Raw genomic sequence first — 27,281 nt, forward strand, 5'->3', positions numbered from 1 at the left:
CTGCTGAAGGCGTGGATCTCACTTACTCTTTTAGCTGTTGTCAAGCACACGAGGAAAAGAGTTTTTAATGTGAGGTCCTAAAAAGAGGCTGATTGGAGAGGTTCAAATCTTGATGACATAAGGAACCTTAGGACCACGTCTAGATTCCAGCCTGGAGTGGACAACCGACGTTCCTTTGAGGTCTCAAAAGACCTAGGGAGGTCCTGTAGATCTTTGTTGGTGGAAAGATCCAAGCCTCTGTGGCGGAAAACCGCTGCCAACATACTTCTGTAACCCTTGATCGTAGGAGCTGAAAGGGATCTTACTTTCCTTAGATATAACAGGAAGTCAGCAATCTGGGTTACAGTGGTACTGGTTGAGGAAACTGCATTGGTCTTGTACCAGCTACGGAAGACTTCCCCTATAGACTGATAGATTCTGAGAGTGGATGTTCTCCTTGCTTTGGCAATCGCTCTGGCTGCCTCCTTCGAAAAGCCCCTAGCTCTTGAGAGTCTTTCGAAAGTCTGAAGGCAGTCAGACGAAGAGCGTGGAGGATTGGGTGTACCTTCTTTACGTGAGGTAGACTTAGAAGGTTCACTCTTAGAGGAAGAGTCCTGGGAATGTCGACCAGCCATTGCAGTACCTCTAAGAACCATTCTCTCGCGGGCCAGAGCGGAGCCAACCAACGTCAGCCATGTCCCTTTGTGAGAGGAGAACTTCTGAAGTACCCTGTTGACAATCTTGAACGGCGGGAATGCATACAGGTCGAGATGGAACCAATCCAGCAGAAAAGCATCCACGTGAACTGCTGCTGGGTCTGGAATCGGAGAACAATACAACAGGAGTCTCTAGGTTATCGAGGTAGTGAACAGATCTATGGTTGGCTGACCCCACAGGGCCCAAAGTCTGCTGCAAACATTCTTGAGAAGGGTCCACTCTGTGGGGATGACCTGACCCTTCCGTCTGAGGTGATCTGCCATGACATTCATACCGCCCTGAATGAACCTCGTTACCAGTTAGCTTTCGATCTTTAGACCAGATGAGTAGGTCCCTGCGATCTAGAACAACTTCCACGAAAGAGTCCCTCCCTGCTTGAAGATGTAAGCCAGGGCTGTGGTGTTGTCAGAGTCCACCTCCACCACTTTGTTAAGCTGGAGGGACTTGAAGTTTATCAAGGCCAGAATAACCGCCAACAACTCCTTGCAATTGATGTGAAGTGTCCTTTGCTCCTGATTCCATGTTCCCGAGCATTCTTGTCCGTCCAAAGTCGCACCCCAGCCCGTGTCTGATGCGTCCGAGAGGAGACGGCGGTCGTGTTTCTGAACAGCCAAAGGTAGACTTCCTTGAGAAGAAAGCTGTTCTTACACCACGCGAGAGAAGACCTCCTCTCTTCGGAAACAGGAACTGAGACCGTCTCTAGCGTCATGTCCTTTATCCAGTGAGCAGCTAGATGATACTGAAGGGGGGGGAGGTGGAGTCTCCCTAACACGATGAACAGGGCCAGCGATGAAAGTGTCCCTGTTAGACTCATCCACTACCTGACTGAGCATCGGTTCCTTCTCAGCATGCTCTGGATGCATTCTAGGGCTTGGAAGATCCTTGGGGCCGACGGAAAAGTCCGAAAAGCTCGACTCTGAAGATCCATACCCAAGGAGACAATGGTCTGGGATGGGACGAGCTGAGACTCCTCAAAATTGACCAGGAGGCCCAGTTCCTTGGTCAGATCCATAGTCCATTTGAAAATCTCCAGACAGCGACGACTTGTGGGAGCTCTTAAAAGCCAGTCGTCTGACGGAGCCGGACACAAGATCATGGTACTGCTGCACAGTCTGTGAACTGTCAATCATGGGCAAGCGAGGAAGTACAGTGACAACCCGAATCTGTCTAGACTGTCTGGGTCGTACAGACAAACTCCTTATCGGGTTGCTGAGGTTGCCGCACTGCGTCACAACAAGTCACTTCTGTTGGTTGTTGAACGTCTTCCCCGTGACACATTGACTCCGTAAACAAAAAATCCTCTAACAAGGACTAAGCTTGGACTGCATGTCTTGTAACACAGCTCAAGGTCTATGGGAGCAGGTGTGGTAACAGACGGGATTAGCGACTGAAGTGGAACCATTACCTTCCCTGGAAGCATGTTATGCTTAAATAAAAGTCCATAGGAGGCTATGCAGCTAAAGGCTCCCTCCAAATGACAGAGTCCTCAAGGGAATATCAGAAGGAGGGAGAAAAGAACTTTCTCATCTACAGGGACCATATCCTAGAAAAGCTAAGTTCTCTCAGTGAGGGTTCACTGGTGCAAAAGCAGCAGACTAGAAGGCAACGTTATGAAACTGCTTGACAGTCTAGTGAGTTGGCAACAACCAAAGATGTGTGACTGAGAAGCATGCGGTAAGGTATGCAGAGCATGTTGTATGCAGAGTATGCTGTATGCAGAGCATGCTGTATGAAGAGCATGTTGTATGCAGAGCATGCTGAATGCAGAGCATGCTGTATGCAGAGCATGTTGTATGCAGAGCATGCTGAATGCAGAGCATGCTGTATGCAGAGCATGTTGTATGCAGAGCATGCTGAATGCAGAGCATGCTGTATGCAGAGCATGTTGTATGCAGAGCATGCTGTATGCAGAGCATGCTGTATGTAGAGCATGTTGTATGCAGAGCATGCTGAATGCAGAGCATGCTGTATGCAGAGCATGTAGTATGCAGAGCATGCTGTAAGCAGAGCATGTAAGGTAAGCAGAGCGTGTGCATGGCGTTTAACATTTCTCAGAAATTCCATGACCAGTGCTAGAGTGCTTTATGCATGCTTGCATGGGGTTTTAATATCAACATAATATATACCTTACATTCATAACTCATGATTCATATTTTTGCCATATTTTGCGATATTGTTAAAAATATATTGCCAGGAATACAAATATATTTTTATAAGTAATACAAATAACCTCCATTATCATAAGGTTTGAAAATGGAGGTAAGGTATGCTGAACAGCAGAGTCAGAACAAGCTGGAACAACAATAGTTGTGGTTTCCTCTTCAAGACTCTGTTGAGGGAACACCTGAGGCTCAGTCTGCAAAGGCTGATCAAAGGAAGTAGCAGAAGGTAGGCGCATGGGTGGAGGAGGCTGACTCCTGGCATGAGTGGCTGAACTCAAGGGTTGCGCTTGCTGAGTGGTTGGCGGATGCGCAGTAGCAAGTTCCTGAGGAACGAGTTGAGGTTCCTGCGGTGTGAGCTGAGAGCGAAAAGGTAGTGGCTGCGCAGAACGCAGTAAAAATCTCGCAAGTTGAGGCTCCTGAGGCGCAAGGCTAAGGTGTTGAGGTGCTTGCCTTGAGGAGGGTTGAGCTCGCTGCAGCGAGAGCTGAGGAGACTGACTCATGGACGGGAGAGGTTGTTGTACCTCAACCGAGTGTTGCATCACTGGTGGAGCAGCAAGTGGAGGCGGAGGAAGAGAGGTATAATCCTCCTGATCCCATTGTAAAGGTTGCCTTAAGGAAGGCGGAGGCTGAACACCACTGGGAACAGCAAACTCAGAACGTGGCTCAACATCGTACGCCTGGCAGGTGGTACTGCGATCAGGCGGAGCGAGCGCAGGCGGAGGGAGTGTAGGCGGAGGCGGAGGCGCAACACTCTCAGCCCGACACTCACGCATCAAGTCCGAAAGCTGTGCTTGCATGGACTGTAGTAGAGTCCACTTGGGGTCGGCAGAAACTACAGTAGGCTGAGGTAAAGCCTTAACAGTCGAGCTCTGTTGTGGCAGAACCTTACTCCTCTTAGGCGGAGTGCATTCAACTGATGACTGAGGAGAGTCAGAGCTAACCCAATGACTGCATCCGGGTTGTTGAACTCTAACTTCGTACGTCTGGCATAGGTCTGGACTTTACGTTTAAGAGGTCTTGAGACCTGAGACCAGCGTTTTCTCCCCTAAATTTCTTCTGCAGACGAGCAAAATAAGGGCTCAATCGTCTGCGGGTGGGAGTGACGGTCTCGGTAAGACACGCCCACAACCACCGAGGATACTTCTGTGCGCCGATCAAGGCCTGCTGAACCCTTCTGCCCTTCGACATTGCTTCTCCCCTGGGCTTGGGAGCTTGCAAGAGGTCCCGGACTGGGAGGACGACTGGCGCGCACAGAAGTACCCTCACGCACAACACTGACACACTTTGCGCTAATCACTTATCACTTTGATTTTCTGTTTGCACTTATTTCACTGAACTCGAAACTTTAAGTGGTTTGTACCTGAAACACGCAATTCTATCCTTTCTCAAAAGTTAGTAATTGCGAAAACAGAATTACAATGTAACAGAAAAATCTAATGAAAGATAAATAATTCAGTGGCTGGAAAGAGACTAAACACTAGATCACTCTAGAAACGTTTACCTTCTTCCCCTAAAGAGACTAGGGAGAAGAGCAAAAACGATAACAACGTTACTCGCTTGAATGAAACGTTTATCCTCCTCTTTCTCCCTCCGTCTCTATCTCTCTCTCTCTCTCTCTCTTGACTTAGAACCTGAGAGAAGAGCCCAATCATATATATCGTTAAAACATATTATTGTTAAAGGAAAAAACTGAAATATTTCCCAAAATGAAAAGTTCCTTTATTAGGATTAAAACCATTCAGTTAAGAAAGAATGAACAAAACGCTAGACACGGTTACTCTTACTGCAACGTGAAACCGTGAAAATTCTTTCTCTATCGTAACGATAGAGCGCAAGTTGAACGTTCTGAACGTCAACAACTGCAGAGACAAAACAAAACGTTAGTTCAACTTTGAAAACAGTACGAGACTATCAAAGAAATTCTTTCAAAGACATTAAAATAGCATAATATGTTAACAGGTAAAACCAAAATGACGGGCTCAATGTTAATTAACTTCGGTACCAAGAAAAGACCGCCTACTATTAGGAAGGTCGAATATAAACAAATATAAAAATTAATTTTAATAAGTTTATAATAAAAGGAAGTTAATCGAAGAGGCCTATAAGAGGCGGAGAGATATAAAATAAATCTATAACTTTTGTTAAGCAAAATTAAGAAAGAGAGTCTATACTCTCTTAGACACCAACACTTCCGTCTAAGGGAAGGGTCGGCCATTAAAAAGTGAAAGAGAGTTCATACTCTCTTCGTCACCATAATTAATCAAATTAATTCCAAAAGCTAACTAAGCTAATATAGAAGTTTCCAGTAAAGCGACAGCCGAAATCAAAGAGAAATACTTCACCAAAGTCGTGAAAATACTCCAAGAACATAAGCGTATCCCAGAACGTCTTGCCGGAAGCACGACAGAGGAATAATTGAGGAGGTGTCAACAAGAAGTACTTGAGTACCTGGCCACAGGTGGCGCTGGTAAGTACACCCCCTTCTAGTATTGTGATAGCTGGCGTATCCCTCCATAGAATTCTGTCGGGCAACGGAGTTGACAGCTACATGATTATCGGGTAAGTTTAATATTGAAAAAATTCAAATTACTAGAAAAATATCATCTATTCCGATAGGTATACAAGCCCATCCTTTAATAGGAGAAGTATCCTAAGGAGAAAGAAGGCCATACAACCAACATGGAGTGGTATAAAATCCTGGGATGTCCAAACACTTTGACCTGCAGAGGTGCAAAAGTGATAACTCCTACCTACTTCCCATCACCTTAGAAAAGATTCTCAGGTGATAGGCTGGGTTTCTATGCTGTGACAACTGGTCAGTAAAGAACCTTTATCATAAAAGGATATGATGTCTCTGAAAACTGTGGTCAATTAAAAGTAATGGGGTTGTCCACATTCGTGTCCGCCCTCCCCCTCGACAGGATTTACCTATACAGTGCCGAGAAACTGCTAGGTATGGAACCCTACCTGCATCAATGTTGATCCAGTGAATAACAGCATGGCCTCTGCATCCAAAGAGAGAAGAAAGAAAAGAGGAAAAGGGGCCAGGCATTCTTACTTTTCACCGCAGGCTAATGTTGTGACCACTATCTTAGACTGAATGCTTCTTGTTCTATGAAGGAACTAGGTTTGCTACGTAACCTGCTGATTAGCTACCACAGGTCTCAGTGAGAACATGTATAAGGACTTGTGGGTATACTCCCGCAGATAGTGGGCCATGAAGGTTGTCTGGCGTTTCCAGTCTCCAGCCTCTGATACTCGTCTCACTGACAGGTTCTTATTGAAGGCAAGTGTAGAAAAAACCCGCTCACTTGGTAAGTAAGAGCTTAGATGGGTTCTTCTTCTTGAGTCAACCCATACAAATTAAAATTTCTTTTTAGCTGTGATCTGACAAGCTGCGTCCATTGCAGTTAGTGACATAGCACACTAACAGTACAGAGAAGCAAATCACCTGAATCATTTAACACCTCTTTAATCCTATGGTGATCCCAACCATGACAAAACTTTTGGTAGGTTATGGCTTTTGGCCAGGCAGCAATGACATTATGCATCAGCCTGCTTATGCTACAAACCTTCACTTTTTCTACAGACTCACCTCAAAGTGGGAAGTCCAAATCCCAACTGGCTGGAAACCTTGGATCATCGAGAATCTTTGATGCCCAGTTCTTATTAAGAGATTTCAGATCCTTCTTCTCGAGGCTTCGAGGAGGAGCAGGCTAGGACACTAACAGCCTTCTTCCGAGGAGCCGCCACAGGCTGCTAAGTCTGCATGAACGAGACCTGTCTGAGATCTCAAACCCCTGCTAATCCTCGAGTGATTAGTATCTCTGGAAGAGTCGTAACCTATCTTTTCCAGTCACCTTAATTGGGATAATGCCAATTTTTCCCATAAGGATCAGGCTTAGCATGGGTAGCCTTGGCATCCAGGTATCTATGATACGTAAATGGGTGACCAGGCAGTGAAGGAATAGCAAGGACTGGAGGACTAGGCTGAGTAAAAACGATGGTAATTGTGGTCCTATGCTTTGGATTTGACAGGGGACTGGAACTCCCAGAAGATCCTAACACTGTAAGGCGGATGGAAACAGGTTCCCAGGGTTTCTATGGTGATTGAGTCATCACAGGATCAGTCACAACTTATTTGACAGCCTAAACGAGCTCTTGAAACCATGGCGCGTCCCTTAAGAATGAAGGGGTGGCCTTAAAGAACTCTTGAAACCATGGTGTGTCCCTTAAGAATGTAGAGGTGGCCTTAACGAGCTCTTGAAACCATGGCGCATCCCTCAAGAATGCAGGGGTGGCCATAACAAGCTCTTGAAACCACAGTACATGCCTTGCGAATGAAGGAACAGCCCTAACGAGCTCTTGAAACCACAGCGTGTCCTTTGCAAATGAAGTGGAAGCCTTAATGAGCTTGAAACCATGGTGAATCCCTTGCAAACAAAGAATTGGCTGAAAAAGCTTTTGATGGTAAGGAATACTCACACGAACACTGGTGGCGACAAAGATTCTCCTGGTTAATGAACAACTGATCGTCATCCTGCCAAAGGAGAAGGGAAAAGACCAAGGTGAAATGTTAGGCAATGTTTCGTGGGTGCGAACATGACGCATGCACATCTGTCACTAGACCAGTCTGATCGCTTGTGAACCTGAGCTTCACGAGCTGCCATTTACACTCGAAAGAGCACTTGGGAATGGTTCACAAGTCAACTGTACCTTGCGCACACACACCCGGGAAAGGACATTTGTGCTCGGATGGTGACCAGAAAGGCAAGGTTGGTTTTGGGCAAGATCATTTGCAGCAACTGCCAACTTTCATTAGACCAAACTGGCATTCCTCCCTAAGGAGCAGATACCCAAGGCAAAACCCTGGAGGGCAGCAAGGCTTGCAGAAACTCATTGGGCCTTGGGGCACAGTGGAAAGTGTCTTTGACTCCCGGGAGTCGTCGACCATGATCACCAGATTGCTCCGAAGAACTCGACTTCAGGGAACTAGTACGAGGGGGCAAAGAATCGCTTACCGGCTTCCGAGGCACTTGAGGGGAAGACCACTCAAGGGAGGAAGACCTCTTGAGCTGGCAAGTGTTGTCAATCCTTATACAGTAGAGTTGAGGTTCGTGCGGAACCCAATGCTGAGCAAATTCAGTGCGTGCACTAACTCCAGGGATGCGAGCACGCTAGGCTGGAATTCTGAAGAGAACCTGCCTGCAATTTCTCCGGTGGACAAGGAATTGCTGAGGAAGAGTCTGCAGGGGGTACGAGACCGACTGGAAGGGACTCCTCTCCAGCGGTTTGGTAGGGAAAGCCTAGGCCTAGCTGTGCATTCCTTCAACACCTCCAACAGCCGTTCCTTTGTGGGGCAAACCGAAAGCCCCAAGGAAGGGGCTACAACTAACGCAGCGCGCTAAGAAATCTAGACAACCGACAGGTGGAGGGTGCCACTGTTTAACAAGGGCAAGCAGCAGGGTCATCAGGGTCCAAAGGTTGTTCAGGGGTCAAACAGTCTACAATCTTACCTGATTGGCTTCCGAATGGGAAGAGGAAGGTGGGAGGATACGAGGCGCAAAGTCAGGACTTCTTTAACCTTGAAGATGAACTAGAAGCAAAGAATACCTTTTAGATTTCCTTTGTCTACCGTACTGCTCCCACCGAAGGAAGACTACTCCCGAAACTAAATGCACGGAGAAGCCTCCGTGCAAGGGTGTCGTCTACACGAAGGGCAAAGCCGGTGAGGATCCATCTCCATCAATAATGTAAACATACTGCATGGATTGCCAGATATGCCAGAACAAACCTGCATGTTTGTTATCTAATACCAAGCACTCCTGAAAAAAAAAAAGATAAATTTTTAAAGTTTTACAACCAGTTCAATAGGAATGAATCCGGAAGAGAGAGACGACACATCTACACTAGGGATTGTCATTTGAGACACTTTTCCCAATCCCGGGTTTTCGGGATTTGGTTAGTCTTTTCCCGGGATCCTGGGAAAATCCTGGGAAATCCATGGATTTTATAAAATCAATAATTTTTGTATTTAAGGAATTAAATGTTGCAAAAGACTCATAGCATGTGATTATTTGATTATTTTCAAAACAGTGGCAAAGACATATCCGCAATATGTATTGCAAAAAAAGAAGCGTTTAATAAAATTAACGAGCAGAAAATTAAGACTGATGAAACAACTTTATGCAGTTATTGCTCCTAAAATAACCCAAGACAGTGACACATCTTTACAAATTGTAAAATAAAGATCTTATACAATCACATGCTTTTGTCATATAAACCTGGTGAAAGAAAAATTATAAATGTTCATTACGAATAAACAAATTCTTAAATAAAAAGGAATGTAATCACTATAAGATCACATGCTTTTTTAATATATATCTAGTGAGAAAAAAAGTAATGTCATCACAAATAACAAAAGTCTTCAATCAAAATGACTTTGAAAAGCGTAAAGTTACATGAAACCTGCTTCTATGGCAGTTTTATAAAAAATAAGAAAACTATATAGTCATATATCACTCTTTTCATAAAACAGCAAAAGTAGGAAAATAATAAATTTTGCTTCTAGCTGTTATTACAAAGTACAAAATATTTTGAATTGAAATATGAACGTAGAAATCATATAATTGACACTTTTATCCCTTAGACGAGTTCCAAGTCTCACGATAAACAGTCCTACAGCTGAAAAAGCTCTCTCTGCTTCGCCAGATATGGTTGGTATAGATTCTAATACAGCTCCAGTAGCTTCAAAAATTTCAAATTCTTCAGTTATGATAATAGAGACAAAGTTTCGTTACGATGGGGTATCTATAACATACGTGATAAGTACCACGTGATCACCTGTTACCACTGTCAGAGGTACGGACATTTTGAAAAAGATTGCAAGTCTAAGAATGAAGATAAAGTCTGCGGGAAATGTTCAGGGAGACACTCCACCAGAGAGTGTAATTCGGAAGTGTCAAAGTGTATAAACTGCACAAAGTTAAACAGACCAAGTAACCATACAGTAAATTCTAGAGACTGCAATGCTTTTGACTTGGAATTGAAAAGACTAGTGGAAAATACTGATCATGGCTACTAGGGATGTCATAAACTGTGGCTATGTAAATATACAATCTGTAGGTAATAAGACTGTTCAAATTTGAGAATTGATAAATGAGAAATATTTAGATATACTAGCATTATCTGAAACATGGCTAAATAACTTTGACAAGGCAAAGATCACTGAAATGACAGCCCCCACACATGCCTTCTTCCACATACCGAGAGAAGGTAGGTCTGGTGGGGGTGTCGGACTCTTTATTCATAAAAGTTACTCAAATCTCAAAACGTTGAAAAGTAGTGTAACAAGCTTTGAATATATAGAAATAAAATTTACGCCAAAAAATAGAAGAATATCCTTTATAATAATCTATAAACCTCCTAGAACAAACTCTAGTATCTTTTTTGAAGAATTCGGTTCTCTCATTGAGATGATTATCACTGAAAAAAACGAATTAGTTATCTGTGGAGACTTCAATTTTTGGATGGATGACACATCAAATCCTGACGCTTTGGCATTTAGCAAGTTAATAGAATCATATCGACTATTGAATAATGTCGACTGCACAACTACTTTAACTGGTCATACTTTAGAGTTAATTATAAGTGATGACATGAATAATACTGCATCTGATATAAAAGTCGAAGAGAAATGTACTATCTCCCCGCTACACAAACTTATTACGTTTAGTCTACCTCTACAGAAACATGCATTAGTAAAGAAAATAAACTTTAGACATAAATAAAATTTTTCTCCTACTGTATTTATTGAAGAAGTTACAAAGAAAATAAATGATGCTATCAACATTCCCTGTGATCATGATGACCAATGTCTGTTAGGAGGTAAGTGTGCTAACTGTCTTATGACCACTTACAATAAAGTGAGTAAAAGTGAATATGATACCACGTGCCCACCGATGGAAAAGACTATAACCGTAAAAGACCAATCTCCTTGGTTTGATGGAGAGACATTGGTAAAAAAAGAGGGAAAAAGATGTAAAGAAAGAAAGTGGAATAGGTTAAAAACTGAAAGTACTTGGGTAGAATACAAAACTGCTGCATGTCAATGTAACTACCTACTAAGAAGGAAAAAAAGTGAATACTATAAGAGAAAGATCCTAGAAGCAGCAACAGACATAAATAAGTTATATCGTCTCCTGAATGGTATAATGGGAAATGTAAAAGAAAAGAAGCTACCTGATGGATACAGTGACCAGGAACTAGCAAATAATTTTCTAGTATTTTTTAAAAACATAACCATATCATTTGTAAATACTCAACATCAGATTAATGATACACCAGGCACACAGACAAAATTAATACGATTTAACAACATATCACAAGATGACATCACCAGAATTATCAAGAGAGCAAAGAAAACAAACTGCGCGATTGATCCTATGCCAATAACTGAAGTAATTGGAGAGAGAGACTCTTCTAGTCTAGCCAAAATAATAATGAGAATATCAAATGCAAGCATTGATGAATGTAAGTTTCCTAAATCTAAGAAAATGGCTAGTCACACCAGTTCTGAAAAATGCACTGGACTACCAGGAATTAAGCTCATATAGACCTATTTCAAATCTATCCTTTGTCTCAAAATTGCTTGAATATGTAATTCTTGAACAACTAGTCAGCCACTTAGAAGTAATAGAAGCTTTGCCTGACAACCAATCTGCCTACAGAAAACTATCCTCTACGGAGACAACCATCTGCTCTGTTGTAAATGATATGCTAGAAATGATGGATGAAAATAAATGCGGTGTTTTAATATTGCTTGATCTCAGTGCTGCTTTTGATACAGTTGTGCATGAACTGCTACTAAATGATCTACGGTCCATCGGCGTTGAAGATCAAGCTTTCGAATACCTAAAAGACTACTTGGTTGGTAGAAATTACTGTGTACAAATTGGAAACTCTTATTCATCACATGAACCCTTAAACAGAGGGGTACCCCAGGGGAGTGTACTTGGCCCAATATTATTCTGCATCTATTCAATTGGTCTATCGAAAATGCTACAAAGGCATGGCGTGAAGTTTAAACTATTTGCAGATGACACACAATTTTACTTCTCCATAAATGATAAACATGACATTACTGAAACTCTAAACCGAATCCTTGATAGTGTTAGAGAATGGATGACATTTAAACAACTAAAATTAAATGAGAACAAAACTGAATTCATGGTGGTGGGCAAGAGAAAGAGTGCGAGAAACTTAGGTGATATTGAAATGAACATAAATAATGACTATGTGCCGATATTTAGTAAAGTTCGAGATCTAGGTGTATTTCTTGACTGTAACTTGTCTCTAAATGCCCAAATAAATAATGTAATAAAAAGTGCTGGTTATCATCTAAGAAATATTGCGTTTATAAAAAAGTACCTGGATGAAAATTCTGTTAAGAAACTTGTGATAAAATGTTATTTTTATTAATAAAATAAATTTTTGAATATACTTACCCGATAATCATGTAGCTGTCAACTCCGTTGCCCGACAGAATTCTATGGAGGGATACGCCAGCTATCACAATACTAGAAGGGGGTGTATTTACCAGCGCCACCTGTGGCCAGGTACTCAAGTACTTCTTGTTGACACCTCCTCAATTATTCCTCGGTCCACTGGTTCTCTATGGGGAGGAAGGGAGGGTCGATTAAATCATGATTATCGGGTAAGTATATTCAAAAATTTATTTTATTAATAAAAATAACATTTTTCAATATTAAACTTACCCGATAATCATGTAGCTGATTCACACCCAGGGGGGTGGGTGAAAACCAGTGTACAAGATTAAAGGATAGCTAAGTATCCCATATTTCATATAATCAGTTATCCACAATAACAATGAAATAATAAGTACCTGGTAAGGAAGTCGACTTGAACCGTTACTCTGCCTTTAATAAGATCGTCTTCCTTACTGAGCGCAGCGTTCCTCTTGGGAGGCTGAATCAACTCAAAGGTGCTAAAGTATACAGGGCTGCAACCCATACTAAAGGACCTCATCACAACCTTTAACCTTGGCGCTTCTCAAGAAAGAATTGACCACCCGCCAAATCAACAAGGATGTGGAAGGCTTCTTAGCCGACCGTACAACCCATAAAAAGTATTCAAGAGAAAGGTTAAAAAGTTATGGGATTATGGGAATGTAGTGGCTGAGCCCTCGCCTACTACTGCATTCGTTGCTACGAATGGACCCAGGGTGTAGCAGTACTCGTAAAGAGACTGGACATCTTTGAGATAGAATGATGCGAACACTGACTTGTTTCTCCAATAGGTTGCATCCATAACACTCTGCAGAGAACGGTTCTGTTTGAAGGCCACTGAAGTAGCCACAGCTCTCACTTCATGTGTCCTTACCTTCAGCAAAGCAAGGTCTTCTTCCTTCAGATGAGAATTTGCTTCTCTAATCAGAAGCCTGATGTAGTAAGAAACTGAGTTCTTAGACATTGGTAGAGAAGGCTTCTTGATAGCACACCATAAGGCTTCTGATTGTCCTCGTAATGGTTTTGACCTTCTTAGATAGTACTTAAGAGCTCTAACTGGGCAAAGTACTCTCTCCAGTTCGTTCCCCACCATGTTGGACAGGCTTGGGATCTCGAACGACTTAGGCCAAGGACGGGAAGGAAGCTCGTTTTTAGCCAAAAAACCGAGCTGCAAGGAACATGTAGCCGTTTCAGATGTGAAACCTATGTTCCTGCTGAAGGCGTGGATCTCACTTACTCTTTTACCTGTTGCTAAGCACACGAGGAAAAGAGTTTTTAATGTGAGGTCCTTAAAAGAGGCTGATTGGAGCGGTTCAAATCCTGATGACATTAGGAACCTTAGGACCACGTCTAGATTCCAGCCTGGAGTGGACAACCGACGTTCCTTTGAGGTCTCAAAAGACCTAAGGAGGTCCTGTAGATCTTTGTTGGAGGAAAGATCCAAGCCTCTGTGGCGGAAAACCGCTGCCAACAAACTTCTGTAACCCTTGATCGTAGGAGCTGATAGGGATCTTACGTTCCTTAGATGTAACAGGAAGTCAGCAATCTGGGTTACATTGGTACTGGTTGAGGAAAACTGCATTGGCCTTGCACCAGCTTCGGAAGACTTCCCATTAAGACTGATAGACTCTGAGAGTGGATGTCGTCCTTGCTCTGGCAATCGCTCTGGCTGCCTCCTTCGAAAAGCCTCTAGCTCTTGAGAGTCTTTCGATAGTCTGAAGGCAGTCAGACGAAGAGCGTGGAGGTTGGGTGTACCTTCTTTACGTGAGGTTGACGCAGAAGGTCCACTCTAGGAGGAAGAGTCCTGGGAACGTCGACCAGCCATTGCAGTACCTCAGTGAACCATTCTCTCGCGGGCCAGAGGGGAGCAACCAACGTCAGCCGTGTCCCTTTGTGAGAGGCGAACTTCTGAAGTACCCTGTTGACAATCTTGAACGGCGGGAATGCATACAGGTTGAGATGAGACCAATCCAGCAGAAAGGCATCCACGCGAACTGCTGCTGGGTCTGGAATCGGAGAACAATACAAGAGGAGCCTCTTGGTCATCGAGGTAGCGAATAGATCTATGGTTGGCTGACCCCACAGGGCCCAAAGTCTGCTGCAAACATTCTTGTGAAGGGTCCACTCTGTGGGGAAGACCTGACCCTTCCGGCTGAGGCGATCTGCCATGACATTCATATCGCCCTGAATGAGCCTCGTTACCAGCGTGAGCTTTCGATCTTTTGACCAAATGAGGAGGTCCCTTGCGATCTCGAACAACTTCCTCGAATGAGTCCCTCCCTGCTTGGAGATGTAAGCCAAGGCTGTGGTGTAGTCGGAGTTCACCTCCACCACCTTGTTAAGCTGGAGGGACTTGAAGTTTATCAAGGCCAAATGAACTGCCAACAACTCCTTGCAATAGATGTGAAGTGTCCTTTGCTCCTGATTCCATGTTCCCGAGCATTCCTGTCCGTCCAGTGTCGCACCCCAGCCCGTGTCCGATGCGTCCGAGAAGAGACGGTGGTCGGAGGTCTGAACAGCCAAAGGTAGACCTTCCTTGAGAAGAATGCTGTTCTTCCACCACGTTAGAGTAGACCTCATCTCTTCGGAAACAGGAACTGAGCCCGTCTCTAGCGTCATGTCCTTTATCCAGTGAGCAGCTAGATGATACTGAAGGGGGCGGAGGTGGAGTCTCCCTAACTCGATGAACAGGGCCAGCGATGAAAGTGTCCCTGTTAGACTCATCCACTGCCTGACTAAGCATCGGTTCCTTCTCAGCATGCTCTGGATGCATTCTAGGGCTTGGAAGATCCTTGGGGCCGACGGACAAGTCCGAAAAGCTCGACTCTGAAGATCCATACCCAAGGAGACAATGGTCTGGGATGGAACGAGCTGAGACTCCTCAAAATTGACCAGGAGGCCCAGTTCCTTGGTCAGATCCATAGTCCATTTGAAAATCTCCAGACAGCGACGACTTGAGGGAGCTCTTAAAAGCCAGTCGTCTGACGGAGCCGGACACAAGATCATGATACTGCTGCACAGTCTGTAAACTGTCAATCATGGGCAAGCGAGGAAGTACAGTGACAACCCGAATCTGTCTAGACTGTCTGGGTCGTACAGACAACTCCTTAACGGGTTGCTGAGGTTGCCGCACTGCGTCACAACAAGTCCCTTCTGTTGGTTGTTGAACGTCTTCCCCGTGACACATTGACTCCGTAAACAAAAAATCCTCTAACAAGGACTAAGCTTGGACTGCATGTCATGCAACACAGCTCAAGGTCTATGGGAGCAGGTGTGGTAACAGACGGGATTAGCGGCTGAAGTGTAACCATTACCTTCCCTGTAAGCATGTTATGCTTAAATAAAAGTCCATAAGAGGTTATGCAGCTAAAGGCTCCCTCCAAATGACAGAGTCCTCAAGGGAATATCAGAAGGAGGGAGAAAAGAACTTTCTCATCTACAGGGACCTTATCCTAGAAAAGCTAAGTTCTCTGAGTGAGGGTTCACTGGTGCAAAGCAGCAGACTAGAAGGCAACGTTATGAAACTGCTTGACAGTCTAGTGAGTTGGCAACAACCCAAGATGTGTTGAGAAGCATGCGGTAAGGTATGCAGAGCATGATGTATGCAGAGTATGCTGTATGCAGAGCATGCTGTATGTAGAGCATGTTGTATGCAGAGCATGCTGTATGTAGAGCATGTTGTATGCAGAGCATGCTGAATGCAGAGCATGCTGTATGCAGAGCATGTTGTATGCAGAGCATGCTGAATGCAGAGCATGCTGAATGCTGAGCATGTAGTAAGCAGAGCCTGCTGTAAGCAGAGCCTGCTGAAAGGAAAGCAGAGCGTGTGCATGGCGTTTAACATTTCTCAGAAATTCCATGACCAGTGCTAGAGTGCTTTATGCATGCTTGCATGGGGTTTAAACCATGGTATGCTGAACAGCAGAGTCAGAACGAGCTGGAACAACAATAGTGTGGTTTCCTCTTCAAGACTCCGATGAGGGAACACCTGAGGCTCAGTCTGCAAAGGCTGAATAAAAGACAAGCAGAAGGAAGGCGCATGGGTGGAGGAGGCTGACTCCTAGCATGAGTGGTTGAACCCAAGGGTTGCGCTTGCTGAGCGGTTGGCGGAAGCGGAGTAGCAAGTTCCAGTTCCTGTGGTGTGAGCGGAGCGCGATGAGGAAGAGGCTGCGCAGAACAAGGTAAATGTCTCGCAAGCTGAGGCTCCTGAGGCGCAAGGCTAAGGTGTTGTGGTGCTTGCCTTATGGAGGGTTGAGCTCGCTGCAGCAAGAGCTGAGGAAACTGACTCATGGACGGGAGAGGTTGTTGTACCTCAACCGAGTGTTGCATCACTGGTGGAGCAGCAAGTGGAGGCGGAGGAAGAGAGGTATAATCCTCCTGATCCCAATGTAAAGGTTGCCTTAAGAAAGGCGGAGGCTGAACACCACAGGGAACAGCAAACTCAGCACGTGTCTCAACATCGTACGCCTGGCAGGTGGAACTGCTGGCAGGTGGTACTGCGATCAGGCGGAGCGAGTGTAGGTGGAGGGAGTGTAGGCGGAGGCGGAGGAGCAACACTCTCAGCCCGACACTCACGCATCAAGTCCGAAAGCTGTGCTTGCATGGACTGTAGTAGAGTCCACAACATCATACGCCTGGCAGATGGTACTGTGATCAGGCGGAGCGAGTGTAGGAGGAGGGAGTGTAGGCGGAGGCGGAGGAGCAACACTCTCAGCCCGACACTCACTCATCAAGTCCGAAAGCTGTGCTTGCATGGACTGTAGTAGAGTCCACAACATCGTACGCCTGGCAGATGGTACTGTGATCAGGCGGAGCGAGTGTAGGAGGAGGGAGTGTAGGCGGAGGCGGAGGAGCAACACTCTCAGCCCGACACTCACTCATCAAGTCCGAAAGCTGTGCTTGCATGGACTGTAGTAGAGTTCACAACATCGTACGCCTGGCAGATGGTGCTGCGACCAGGCGGAGCAGGTGCAGGCTGGGCGAGCACAGGCGGAGCAGGTGCAGGCTGGGCGAGCACAGGCGGAGCGAGAACAGGTGGAGGGAGTGTAGGCGGAGGAGGAGGTGCAACACTCTCAGCCCGACACTCACGCATCAAGACCGAAAGTTGTGACTGTATGGACTGCAGTAGAGTTAACTTGGGGTCGGCAGACACTAAGTTCTGCTGAGGTAAAGCCTTAACAGCAGAGATCTGTTGTGGCAGAACCTTACTCCTCTTAGGCGGAGTGTAATCAACTGATGACTGAGGAGAGTCAGAGCTAACCCAATGACTGCATTCGGGTTGTGAACTTTAACTTCGTACGTCTGGCATAGGTCTGGACTTAACGTTTAAGAAGTCTTGAGACCTGAGACCAGCGTTACTCTGCCTTTATTTTCTCCCCTAATCTCTTCTGCAGACGAGCAAAATAAGGGCTCAATCGTCTGCGGGTGGGAGTGACGGTCTCGGTAAGACACGCCCACAACCACCGAGAATACTTCTGTGCGCCGATCAAGGCCTGCTGAACCCTTATGCCCTTCGACATTGCTTCTCCCCTGGGCTTGGGAGCTTGCAAGAGGTCCCGGACTGGGAGGACGACTGGCGCGCACAAAAGTACCCTCACGCACTAATCACTTATCACTTTGATTTCTGTTTGCACTTATTTCACTGAACTCGAAACTTTAAGTGGTTTGTACCTGAAATACGCAATTCTATCCTTTCTCAAAGTTAGTAATTGCGAAAACAGAATTACAATGTAACAGAAAAATCTAATGAAAGATAATTCAGTGGTTGGAAAGAGACTAAACACTAGATCACTCTAGAAACGTTTAGTTTCTTCCCCTAAAGAGACTAGGGAGAAGAGCAAAAAACGATAACGACGTTACTCGTACGCCTGGCAGGCTTGAATGAAACGTTTATCCTCTTTCTCCCTCCGTCTCTATCTCTCTCTCTCTCTCTCTCTCTCTTGACTTAGAACCTGAGAGAAGAGCCCAATCATATATATCGTTAAAACATATTATTGTTAAAGGAAAAAAAACTGAAAAGTTCCTTTATTAGGATCAAAACCATTAAGTTAAGAAAGAATGAACAAAACGCTAGACACGGTTACTCTTACTGCAACGTGAAACCGTGAACATTCTTTCTCTATCGTAACGATAGAGTGCAAGTTGAACGTTCTGAACGTCAACAACTGCAGAGACAAAACAAAACGTTAGTTCAGCTTTGAAAACAGTACGAGACTGTCAAAGAAAATCTTTCAAACTCTGTGGCGGAAATAGCATAATATGTTAACAGGTAAAACCGAAATGACGGGCTCAAAGTTTATTAACTTCGGTAAAAGACCGCCTACTATTAGGAAGGTCGAATATAAACAAATATAAAAATTAATTTTAATGAGTTTATAATAAAAGGAAGTTAATCGAAGAGGCCTATAAGAGGCGGAGAGATATAAAATAAATCTATAACTTTTGTTAAGCAAAATTAAGAAAGAGAGTCTATACTCTCTTAGACACCAACACTTCCGTCGAAGGGAAGGGTCGGCCATTGAAAAGTGAACGAGAGTTCATACTCTCTCGTCACCAAAATTAATCAAATTAATTCCAAAAGCTAACTAAGCTAATATAGAAGTTTCCAGTAAAGCGACAGCCGAAATCAAAGAGAAATACTTCACCAAAGTCGTGAAAATACTCCAAGAACATAAGCGTATCCCAGAACGTCTTGCCGGAAGCACGACAGAGGAATAATTGAGGAGGTGTCAACAAGAAGTACTTGAGTACCTGGCCACAGGTGGCGCTGGTAAATACACCCCCTTCTAGTATTGTGATAGCTGGCGTATCCCTCCATAGAATTCTGTCGGGCAACGGAGTTGACAGCTACATGATTATCGGGTAAGTTTAATATTGAAAACTGTGTTATTACCAGGATTGACTACTGCAACTCTATTTACTACAATTTACCAAAAGTCCAACTTAAGAAATTACAAAACATAATAAACAGAGGAGCAAGACTGATAAAAGGTGTCCCACCTAGAGAAAGGATCACCCCTATACTAATTGATTTACACTGGCTGCCGATTAAAGCGAGAATTGAATTTAAAATATGTACAATAACCCACCAAGTTATCAGAACTGATCGTCCAAAATACTTAAGAGAATTGCTACATATTGCGCAGCCAACAAATCGTGTCGACACGAGAATAGTTACAGATGGCTTCAAACTGTTGGAACCTAGATTTATGTCTACTTTAGACTCCAGAACCTTTAAATATGCGGCCCCGAGACTATGTAATAAGCTCCCACAAAACATTCGAATGATTGAAGACATTAAGGCTTTCAAGAGGAAACTGAAGACTTTCTTATTTCATGAGTCTTTTGACAGTGACGATTTAACAGTAAATGAACAATATAAGACTTGAAAAGATAAATATTGTGAACGAACGCGGTAAAACGACAGTGGAGGTCCTGTAGAGAGTGGAGTTCCCCTGCTGTATGGGACCGGAAAAGGAGCCATCAAAGTAAAGTAAGTAAAGTAAGTATGATCCTGTTAATCACCTGACTTGTTTGGGCTGTTTTAGGATCAACTCTTGTTTATTTTATATTGCTCCCTCTATCTGATTTGATCTGGGTCGACTGACTGACATCCCCTCGTCAGATTTAGATAAAGCGAACATTTCATCACTATTTTTGTCATAAAAATAAATAAGAAGTTGTTTTGCTATTTTTCATAAAATAGCAAAAGTAGGAAAATAATAAATTTTGCTTCTAGCTGTTATTACAAAGTACAAAATATTTTGAATCGAAAAATGAACATAGAATTCATATAATTGACACTTTTATCCCTTAGACAAGTTCCAAGTCTCCCGATAAATAATCCTACAGTTGAAAAAGCTCTTTCTGCTTCGCCAGATGTGGTTGGTATAGATTCTAACACAGCTCCAGTTGCTTCAAAAATTTCAAATTCTTCAGTTATTATTGTGTTAATCACCCGATTTGTTTGGGCTGTTTTAGGATCCACTCCTGTTTTTTTATTGCTTCCTCCATATGACTTGATCTGGGTCAGATTTAGATAAAGCAAAAATTTCATCACTATTTTTGTCATAAAAACGAAGAAGAAGTCACTTTGCTACAGACAGAAGAACACTTTTTGCTAGCAATGCATCTAAGTCATTTAGAAAAGTGTTAGGTAATACATACACTTATACGGCTATAGGGCTAATCACTGAGGGTGTGTTTTTTTTTATTTGCACATTTTAAAAGAAGCTGGGATTTCCCGGGAAGAAAAATGTTATTTTCATTAGTAAAATAAATTTTTGAATATACTTACCCGATGATCATGTAGCTGTCAACTCCGTTGCCCGACAGAAATCTAAGGTCGGGATACGCCAGCGATCGCTATACAGGTGGGGGTGTACACAACAGCGCCATCTGTGAGTAGGTACTCAAGTACTTCTTGTCAACAAGAACTCAATTTTCTCCTCGGTCCACTGGTTCTCTATGGGGAGGAAGGGAGGGTTCTTAAATTCATGATCATCGGGTAAGTATATTCAAAAATTTATTTTACTAATGAAAATAACATTTTTCAATATTAATCTTACCCGATGATCATGTAGCTGATTCACACCCAGGGTGGTGGGTGGAGACCAGCATACATGTTAACAAAGAAGGTGGGTGGAGACCAGCATACATGTTAACAAAGAAGCTAAGTATCCCGTATTTCATTTTAGCAGTTATTCAAAATAACAAACATAAAATAAATAAGTACCTGGTAAGGAAGTCGACTTGAACTATTACTCTGCCTTTTTTAAGTACGTCTTCCTTACTGAGCCTAGCGGTCCTCTTAGGATGCTGAACGACTCCTAGGTGCTGAAGTATAAAGGGCTGCAACCCATACTAAAGGACCTCATCACAACCTCTAACCTAGGCGCTTCTCAAGAAAGAATTTGACCACCCGCCAAATCAACCAGGATGCGGAAGGCTTCTTAGCCTTCCGTACAACCCAAAAAACAACAATAAAAAGTATTCAAGAGAAAGATTAAAAAGGTTATGGGATTATGGGAATGTAGTGGCTGAGCCCTCACCTACTACTGCACTCGCTGCTACGAATGGTCCCAGGGTGTAGCAGTTCTCGTAAAGAGACTGGACATCTTTGAGATAGAATGATGCGAACACTGACTTGCTTCTCCAATAGGTTGCATCCATAACACTCTGCAGAGAACGGTTCTGTTTGAAGGCCACTGAAGTAGCGACAGCTCTAACTTCATGTGTCCTTACCTTCAGCAAAGCAAGGTCTTCTTCCTTCAGATGAGAATGTGCCTCTCTAATCAGAAGCCTGATGTAATAAGAAACTGCGTTCTTAGACATCGGTAGAGAAGGCTTCTTGATAGAACACCATAAAGCTTCTGATTGTCCTCGTAATGGCTTTGACCGTCTTAAATAGTACTTAAGAGCTCTTACTGGGCAAAGTACTCTCTCTAGTTCGTTCCCCACCAAGTTGGACAGGCTTGGGATCTCGAACGACTTAGGCCAAGGACGGGAAGGAAGCTCGTTTTTAGCCAAAAAACCGAGCTGCAAGGAACATGTAGCCGTTTCAGATGTAAAACCTATGTTCCTGCTGAAGGCGTGGATCTCACTGACTCTTTTAGCTGTTGCTAAGCAAACGAGGAAAAGAGTTTTTAATGTGAGGTCCTTAAAAGAGGCTGATTGGAGCGGTTCAAATCTTGATGACATTAGGAACCTTAAAACCACGTCTAGGTTCCAGCCTGGTGTGGATAACCGACGTTCCTTTGAGGTCTCAAAAGACCTAAGGAGGTCCTGTAGATCTTTGTTGGTGGAAAGATCCAAGCCTCTGTGGCGGAAGACCGCTGCCAACATACTCCTGTAACCCTTGATCGTAGGAGCTGATAGGGATCTTACGTTCCTTAGATGTAACAGGAAGTCAGCAATCTGGGTTACAGTGGTACTGGTTGAGGAAACTGCATTCGCCTTGCACCAGCTTCGGAAGACTTCCCATTTAGACTGATAGACTCTGAGAGTGGATGTCCTCCTTGCTCTGGCAATCGCTCTAGCTGCCTCCTTCGAAAAGCCTCTAGCTCTTGAGAGTCTTTCGATAGTCTGAAGGCAGTCAGACGAAGAGCGTGGAGGTTTGGGTGTACCTTCTTTACGTGAGGTTGACGCAGAAGGTCCACTCTTAGAGGAAGAGTCCTGGGAACGTCCACTAGCCATTGCAGTACCTCGGTGAACCATTCTCTCGCGGGCCAGAGGGGAGCAACCAACGTCAACCGTGTCCCTTCGTGAGATGCGAACTTCAGAAGTACCCTGTTGACAATCTTGAACGGCGGGAACGCATACAGGTCGAGATGGGACCAATCCAGCAGAAAGGCATCCACGTGAACTGCTGCAGGGTCTGGAATCGGAGAACAATACATCGGGAGCCTCTTGGTCATCGAGGTAGCGAATAGATCTATGGTGGGCTGCCCCCACAGGGCCCATAGTCTGCTGCAAACATTCTTGTGAAGGGTCCACTCTGTGGGGATGACCTGACCCTTCCGGCTGAGGCAATCTGCCATGACATTCATATCGCCCTGAATGAACCTCGTTACCAGCGAAAGCTTTCGATCTTTTGACCAAATGAGGAGGTCCCTTGCGATCTCGAACAACTTCCTCGAATGAGTCCCTCCTTGCTTGGAGATGTAAGCCAAGGCTGTGGTGTTGTCGGAGTTCACCTCCACCACCTTGTTTAGCTGGAGGGACTTGAAGTTTATCAAGGCCAGATGAACTGCCAACAACTCCTTGCAATTGATGTGAAGTGTCCTTTGCTCCTGATTCCATGTGCCCGAGCATTCCTGTCCGTCCAGTGTCGCACCCCAGCCCGTGTCCGATGCGTCCGAGAAGAGACGGTGGTCGGGGGTCTGAACAGCCAATGGTAGACCTTCCTTGAGAAGAATGCTGTTCTTCCACCACGTTAGAGTAGACCTCATCTCTTCGGAAACAGGCACTGAGACCGCCTCTAGCGTCATGTCCTTTCTCCAGTGAGCAGCTAGATGATACTGAAGGGGGCGGAGGTGGAGTCTCCCTAACTCGATGAACTGGGCCAGCGATGAAAGTGTCCCTGTTAGACTCATCCACTGCCTGACTGAACATCGGTTTCTTCTCAGCATGCTCTGGATGCATTCTAGGGCTTGATTGATCCTTGGGGCCGACGGAAAAGCCCGAAAAGCTCGACTCTGAAGATCCATACCTAGATAGACAATGGTCTGGGATGGGACGAGCTGTGACTTCTCTATATTGACCAGGAGGCCCAATTCCTTGGTCAGATCCATAGTACATCTGAGATTCTCCAGACAGCGACGAGTTGTTGGAGCTCTTAAAAGCCAGTCGTCCAAATAGAGGGAGGCTCTGATGTCTGCCAAGTGAAGGAATTTCGCAATATTCCTCATCAGTCTGGTAAACACAAAAGGTGCCGTGCTTAGGCCAAAGCACAGGGCTTGGAACTGGTACACAACCTTTCCAAAGACGAACCTTAGGAAAGGTTGGGAGTCTGGATGGATGGGGACGTGAAAGTACGCGTCTTTCAGGTCTAACGAGACCATCCAGTCCTCCTGCCTGACCGCTGCTAGGACCGACTTCGTCGTCTCCATCGTGAACGTCTGCTTGGTGACAAAAGCATTGAGAGCACTGACGTCCAGCACCGGTCTCCAACCTCCTGTCTTCTTCTCTACCAGGAAGAGACGGTTGTAGAAGCCCGGGGATTGATGATCCCGGACTATGACTACCGCTTCCTTTTGTAGCAAGAGCGACACCTCTTGTTGCAACGCTAGCCTTTTGTCCTTCTCCTTGTAGTTGGGAGAGAGGTTGATGGGAGATGTAGCTAGAGGGGGACTGCGGCAGAACGGAATTCTGTATCCCTCCCTTAGCCACTTCACAGACTGAGCGTCTGCACCTCTGCTCTCCCAAGCTTGCCAGAAGGTCTTGAGTCTGGCTCCCACTGCTGTCTGGAGAGGAAGGCAGTCAGAACTTGCCTTTTGCGGACTTGGAACCCTTCTTGGACTTGCCACGGTGACTGTCGGCACGGGTACCTCCTCTGCTGGAGGTTCTGCCACGAAAGGGCGGGATGAACCTAGTTGCAGGTGTGTCTACTGCTGCAGGGCGGAAGGGTCTAGGCACGGAAGGTAAGGTTTTAGCCTTACGTGCGGAAGATGCCATAAGATCATGGGTATCCTTCTGGATAAGCGAGGCAGCCATCCCCTTGATCAGCTCCTCCGGAAACAGACACTTGGAGAGAGGAGCAAACAACAACTCTGACTTCTGGCAAGGAGTGATACCAGCCGATAAGAAGGAGCAAAGATGTTCTCTCTTCTTAAGCACTCCCGACACGTACGAAGCCGCAAGCTCACCAGACCCATCCCGAATGGCTTTGTCCATGCTAGACATGATCAGCATGGCAGAGTCCTTATCCGAAGGGGAAGTCTTCCTGCTTAAGGCTCCCAAACACCAATCGAGGAAGTTGAAGATCTCGAAGGCACGAAAGACTCCCTTCAACAGATGATCCATGTCAGAAAAGGACCAGCAGATCTTCGATCGTCTCATAGCCAACCTGCGGGGAGAGTCAACCAGACTTGAGAAGTCGCCCTGGGCAGAGGCAGGAACTCCCAAGCCGGGTTCCTCTCCCGTGGCATACCAGACGCTCGACTTGGAAGCAAGCTTGGTAGGCGGAAAGATGAAAGCAGTCTTTCCCAGTTGCTTCTTGGAATGCAACCACTCTCCCATAACCCTCAAAGCTCTCTTAGATGATCGTGCGAGAACAAGCTTGGTGAAGGCAGGAGCAGCAGACTGCATGCCCAGAGCAAACTCGGAGGGAGGAGAGCGAGGGGTTGCAGACACAAACTGCTCTGGATACAAGTCCCTGAACAAGGCAAGGACTTTACGAAAGTCTAAGGAGGGAGGCGTAGACTTGGGCCCTTCAAAGTCGGAGTGCGGTTCATCCAAATGTGCAGCTTCGTCATCTGATACTCCATCATCCGAAAGCTGAGTAGGAAGTGGCAAAGGCAGAGCAGAAAGCTGAACGGCTGAATCCGGCAGTACGGGTGCATGCGTAGCTGCTGCGGATCCAACATCATGCCGCTGCTGGTCAGTCTGCGAGCTGGCAACAACAAAAGCAGAGTGCTGGTGCGTGGGAGGGGTTGCGGTGGGTTGCGGAGCATGCTGTATGGTATGCGGAGCATGCTGTATGGTATGCGGAGCATGCCGCATGGGTTGCGGAGCATGCCGCATAGTGTCAGAACCCGGCAGCTCTACAGCACCTTCCCACTGCTGATGCGGTAGCTCACGCATGTCAACGGATGGTGCGACAAGAACATGCGTCTGGCAGAGTGGACTGCGCATCGGTGGTGGAGCTCTCACAGGTGGAGTGTGGGAGCAGGCAGCCGCAGTATCTGCTGAGCGCACAACCTCGGCGGGTTGTAGGTTAACAGGTGCAGTGTCAACCTTCTCAGCATGATACTCCTGCATGAATGCCGCAAGCTGAGACTGCATAGTCTGCAGCATGGACCACTTAGGGTCTACCGTGGTTGGAGCAGCAACAGACGGAGCAGTAGCCTGTTGTGGAACCACTCTACCTCTCTTGGGAGGTGTGCAGTCATCGGAAGACTGCGGCGAGTCCGAACTGACCCAGTGGCTACACCTGGGCCGTTGGACTCGCTCGGAAGGGACCTTACGTTTGAGCGGTCGTGAAACCTTGGTCCATCGTTTCCTCCTGGAAACTTCTTCCACAGACGAGGAATGTAAGGGCTCATTCGTCTGTTTGTGGATGGGACGATCTTTGACAGATACGTCCGCAACCACTGAGGATACATCCGTGCGCTGATCAAGGCCTGCCGAACCCTTAGGTCCTTCGACATTGCTTCTCCCCTGGGCTTGGGAGCTTGCAAGAGGTCCCGGACTGGGAGGACGACTGGCACGCACAGATGTACCCTCATGCGCAACACTGACACTGACACTTTTCACATCACTAGCACTGATAACACTTCCCACTGCACTTTTCGCTTTCAGCTCTTTGACATCTGCCAAAAGCTGATTACGGTCATTAGCCAATGACTCCACTCTGTCACCGAGAGCCTGAATGGCACGCATCATATCCGCCATGGATGGCTGAGCACTAGTAGCAGGTTCGGGAGTCACCACTACAGGGGAAGGAAAAGGTTGAGGGGCATGGGGAGAGGAAAAATCCACAGAGCGAGAAGAACTCCTCCTGATTCTCTCCTTCTCTAACCTACGTGCATTTTTAAGGAATTCGTTAAAATCGAATTCCGAAAGCCCAGCGCATTCCCCACATCGATCTTCCAATTGACAGGATTTACCCCTACAATTGGAACAAACGGTGTGAGGATCTATAGAGGCCTTCGGAAGACGCCTAGCACAAGCCCTAACGCTACACTGCCTGTACTTAGGGACTTGAGACTGGTCAGACATCTTGAATTGTAGAAGTAGTCAAGGGGGAATTCCAAAATCTAGCAAAGTTCGTTAACAATTAATCCAAATTAATTCCAAAAGCTTGCTAAGCTAATGATAAAGCTTCCTGAATAGCGAAGGCTAAACTCTAGAGTGAATACATCACCAAATCGTGAACAACAACTCCAGAATCAACAGCGTATCCAAGTAGGTCTTGCCGGCGGCACGACAGAGGAAAAATTGAGTTCTTGTTGACAAGAAGTACTTGAGTACCTACTCACAGATGGCGCTGTTGTGTACACCCCCACCTGTATAGTGATCGCTGGCGTATCCCGACCTTAGATTTCTGTCGGGCAACGGAGTTGACAGCTACATGATCATCGGGTAAGATTAATATTGAAAAATAAAATCCTGTGAATTTTCTGGGACAAAAAAAAAAAAAAAGCATGCCTAACCCATACTACTCCCACTAACTAGA

General features: G+C 45.3%; 1 protein-coding gene across 3 annotated transcripts in view; it reads right to left on the reverse strand.

The window, feature by feature from the left end:
• LOC137622196 (palmitoyl-protein thioesterase ABHD10, mitochondrial-like) overlaps nt 1-27,281 on the reverse strand; it is a 54,731-nt gene that overhangs the window by 21,462 nt on the left and 5,988 nt on the right. The window lies entirely within an intron of this gene.

Source organism: Palaemon carinicauda, chromosome 29 (assembly GCF_036898095.1).
Source record: "Palaemon carinicauda isolate YSFRI2023 chromosome 29, ASM3689809v2, whole genome shotgun sequence".
Lineage (NCBI taxonomy): Eukaryota > Metazoa > Arthropoda > Malacostraca > Decapoda > Palaemonidae > Palaemon > Palaemon carinicauda.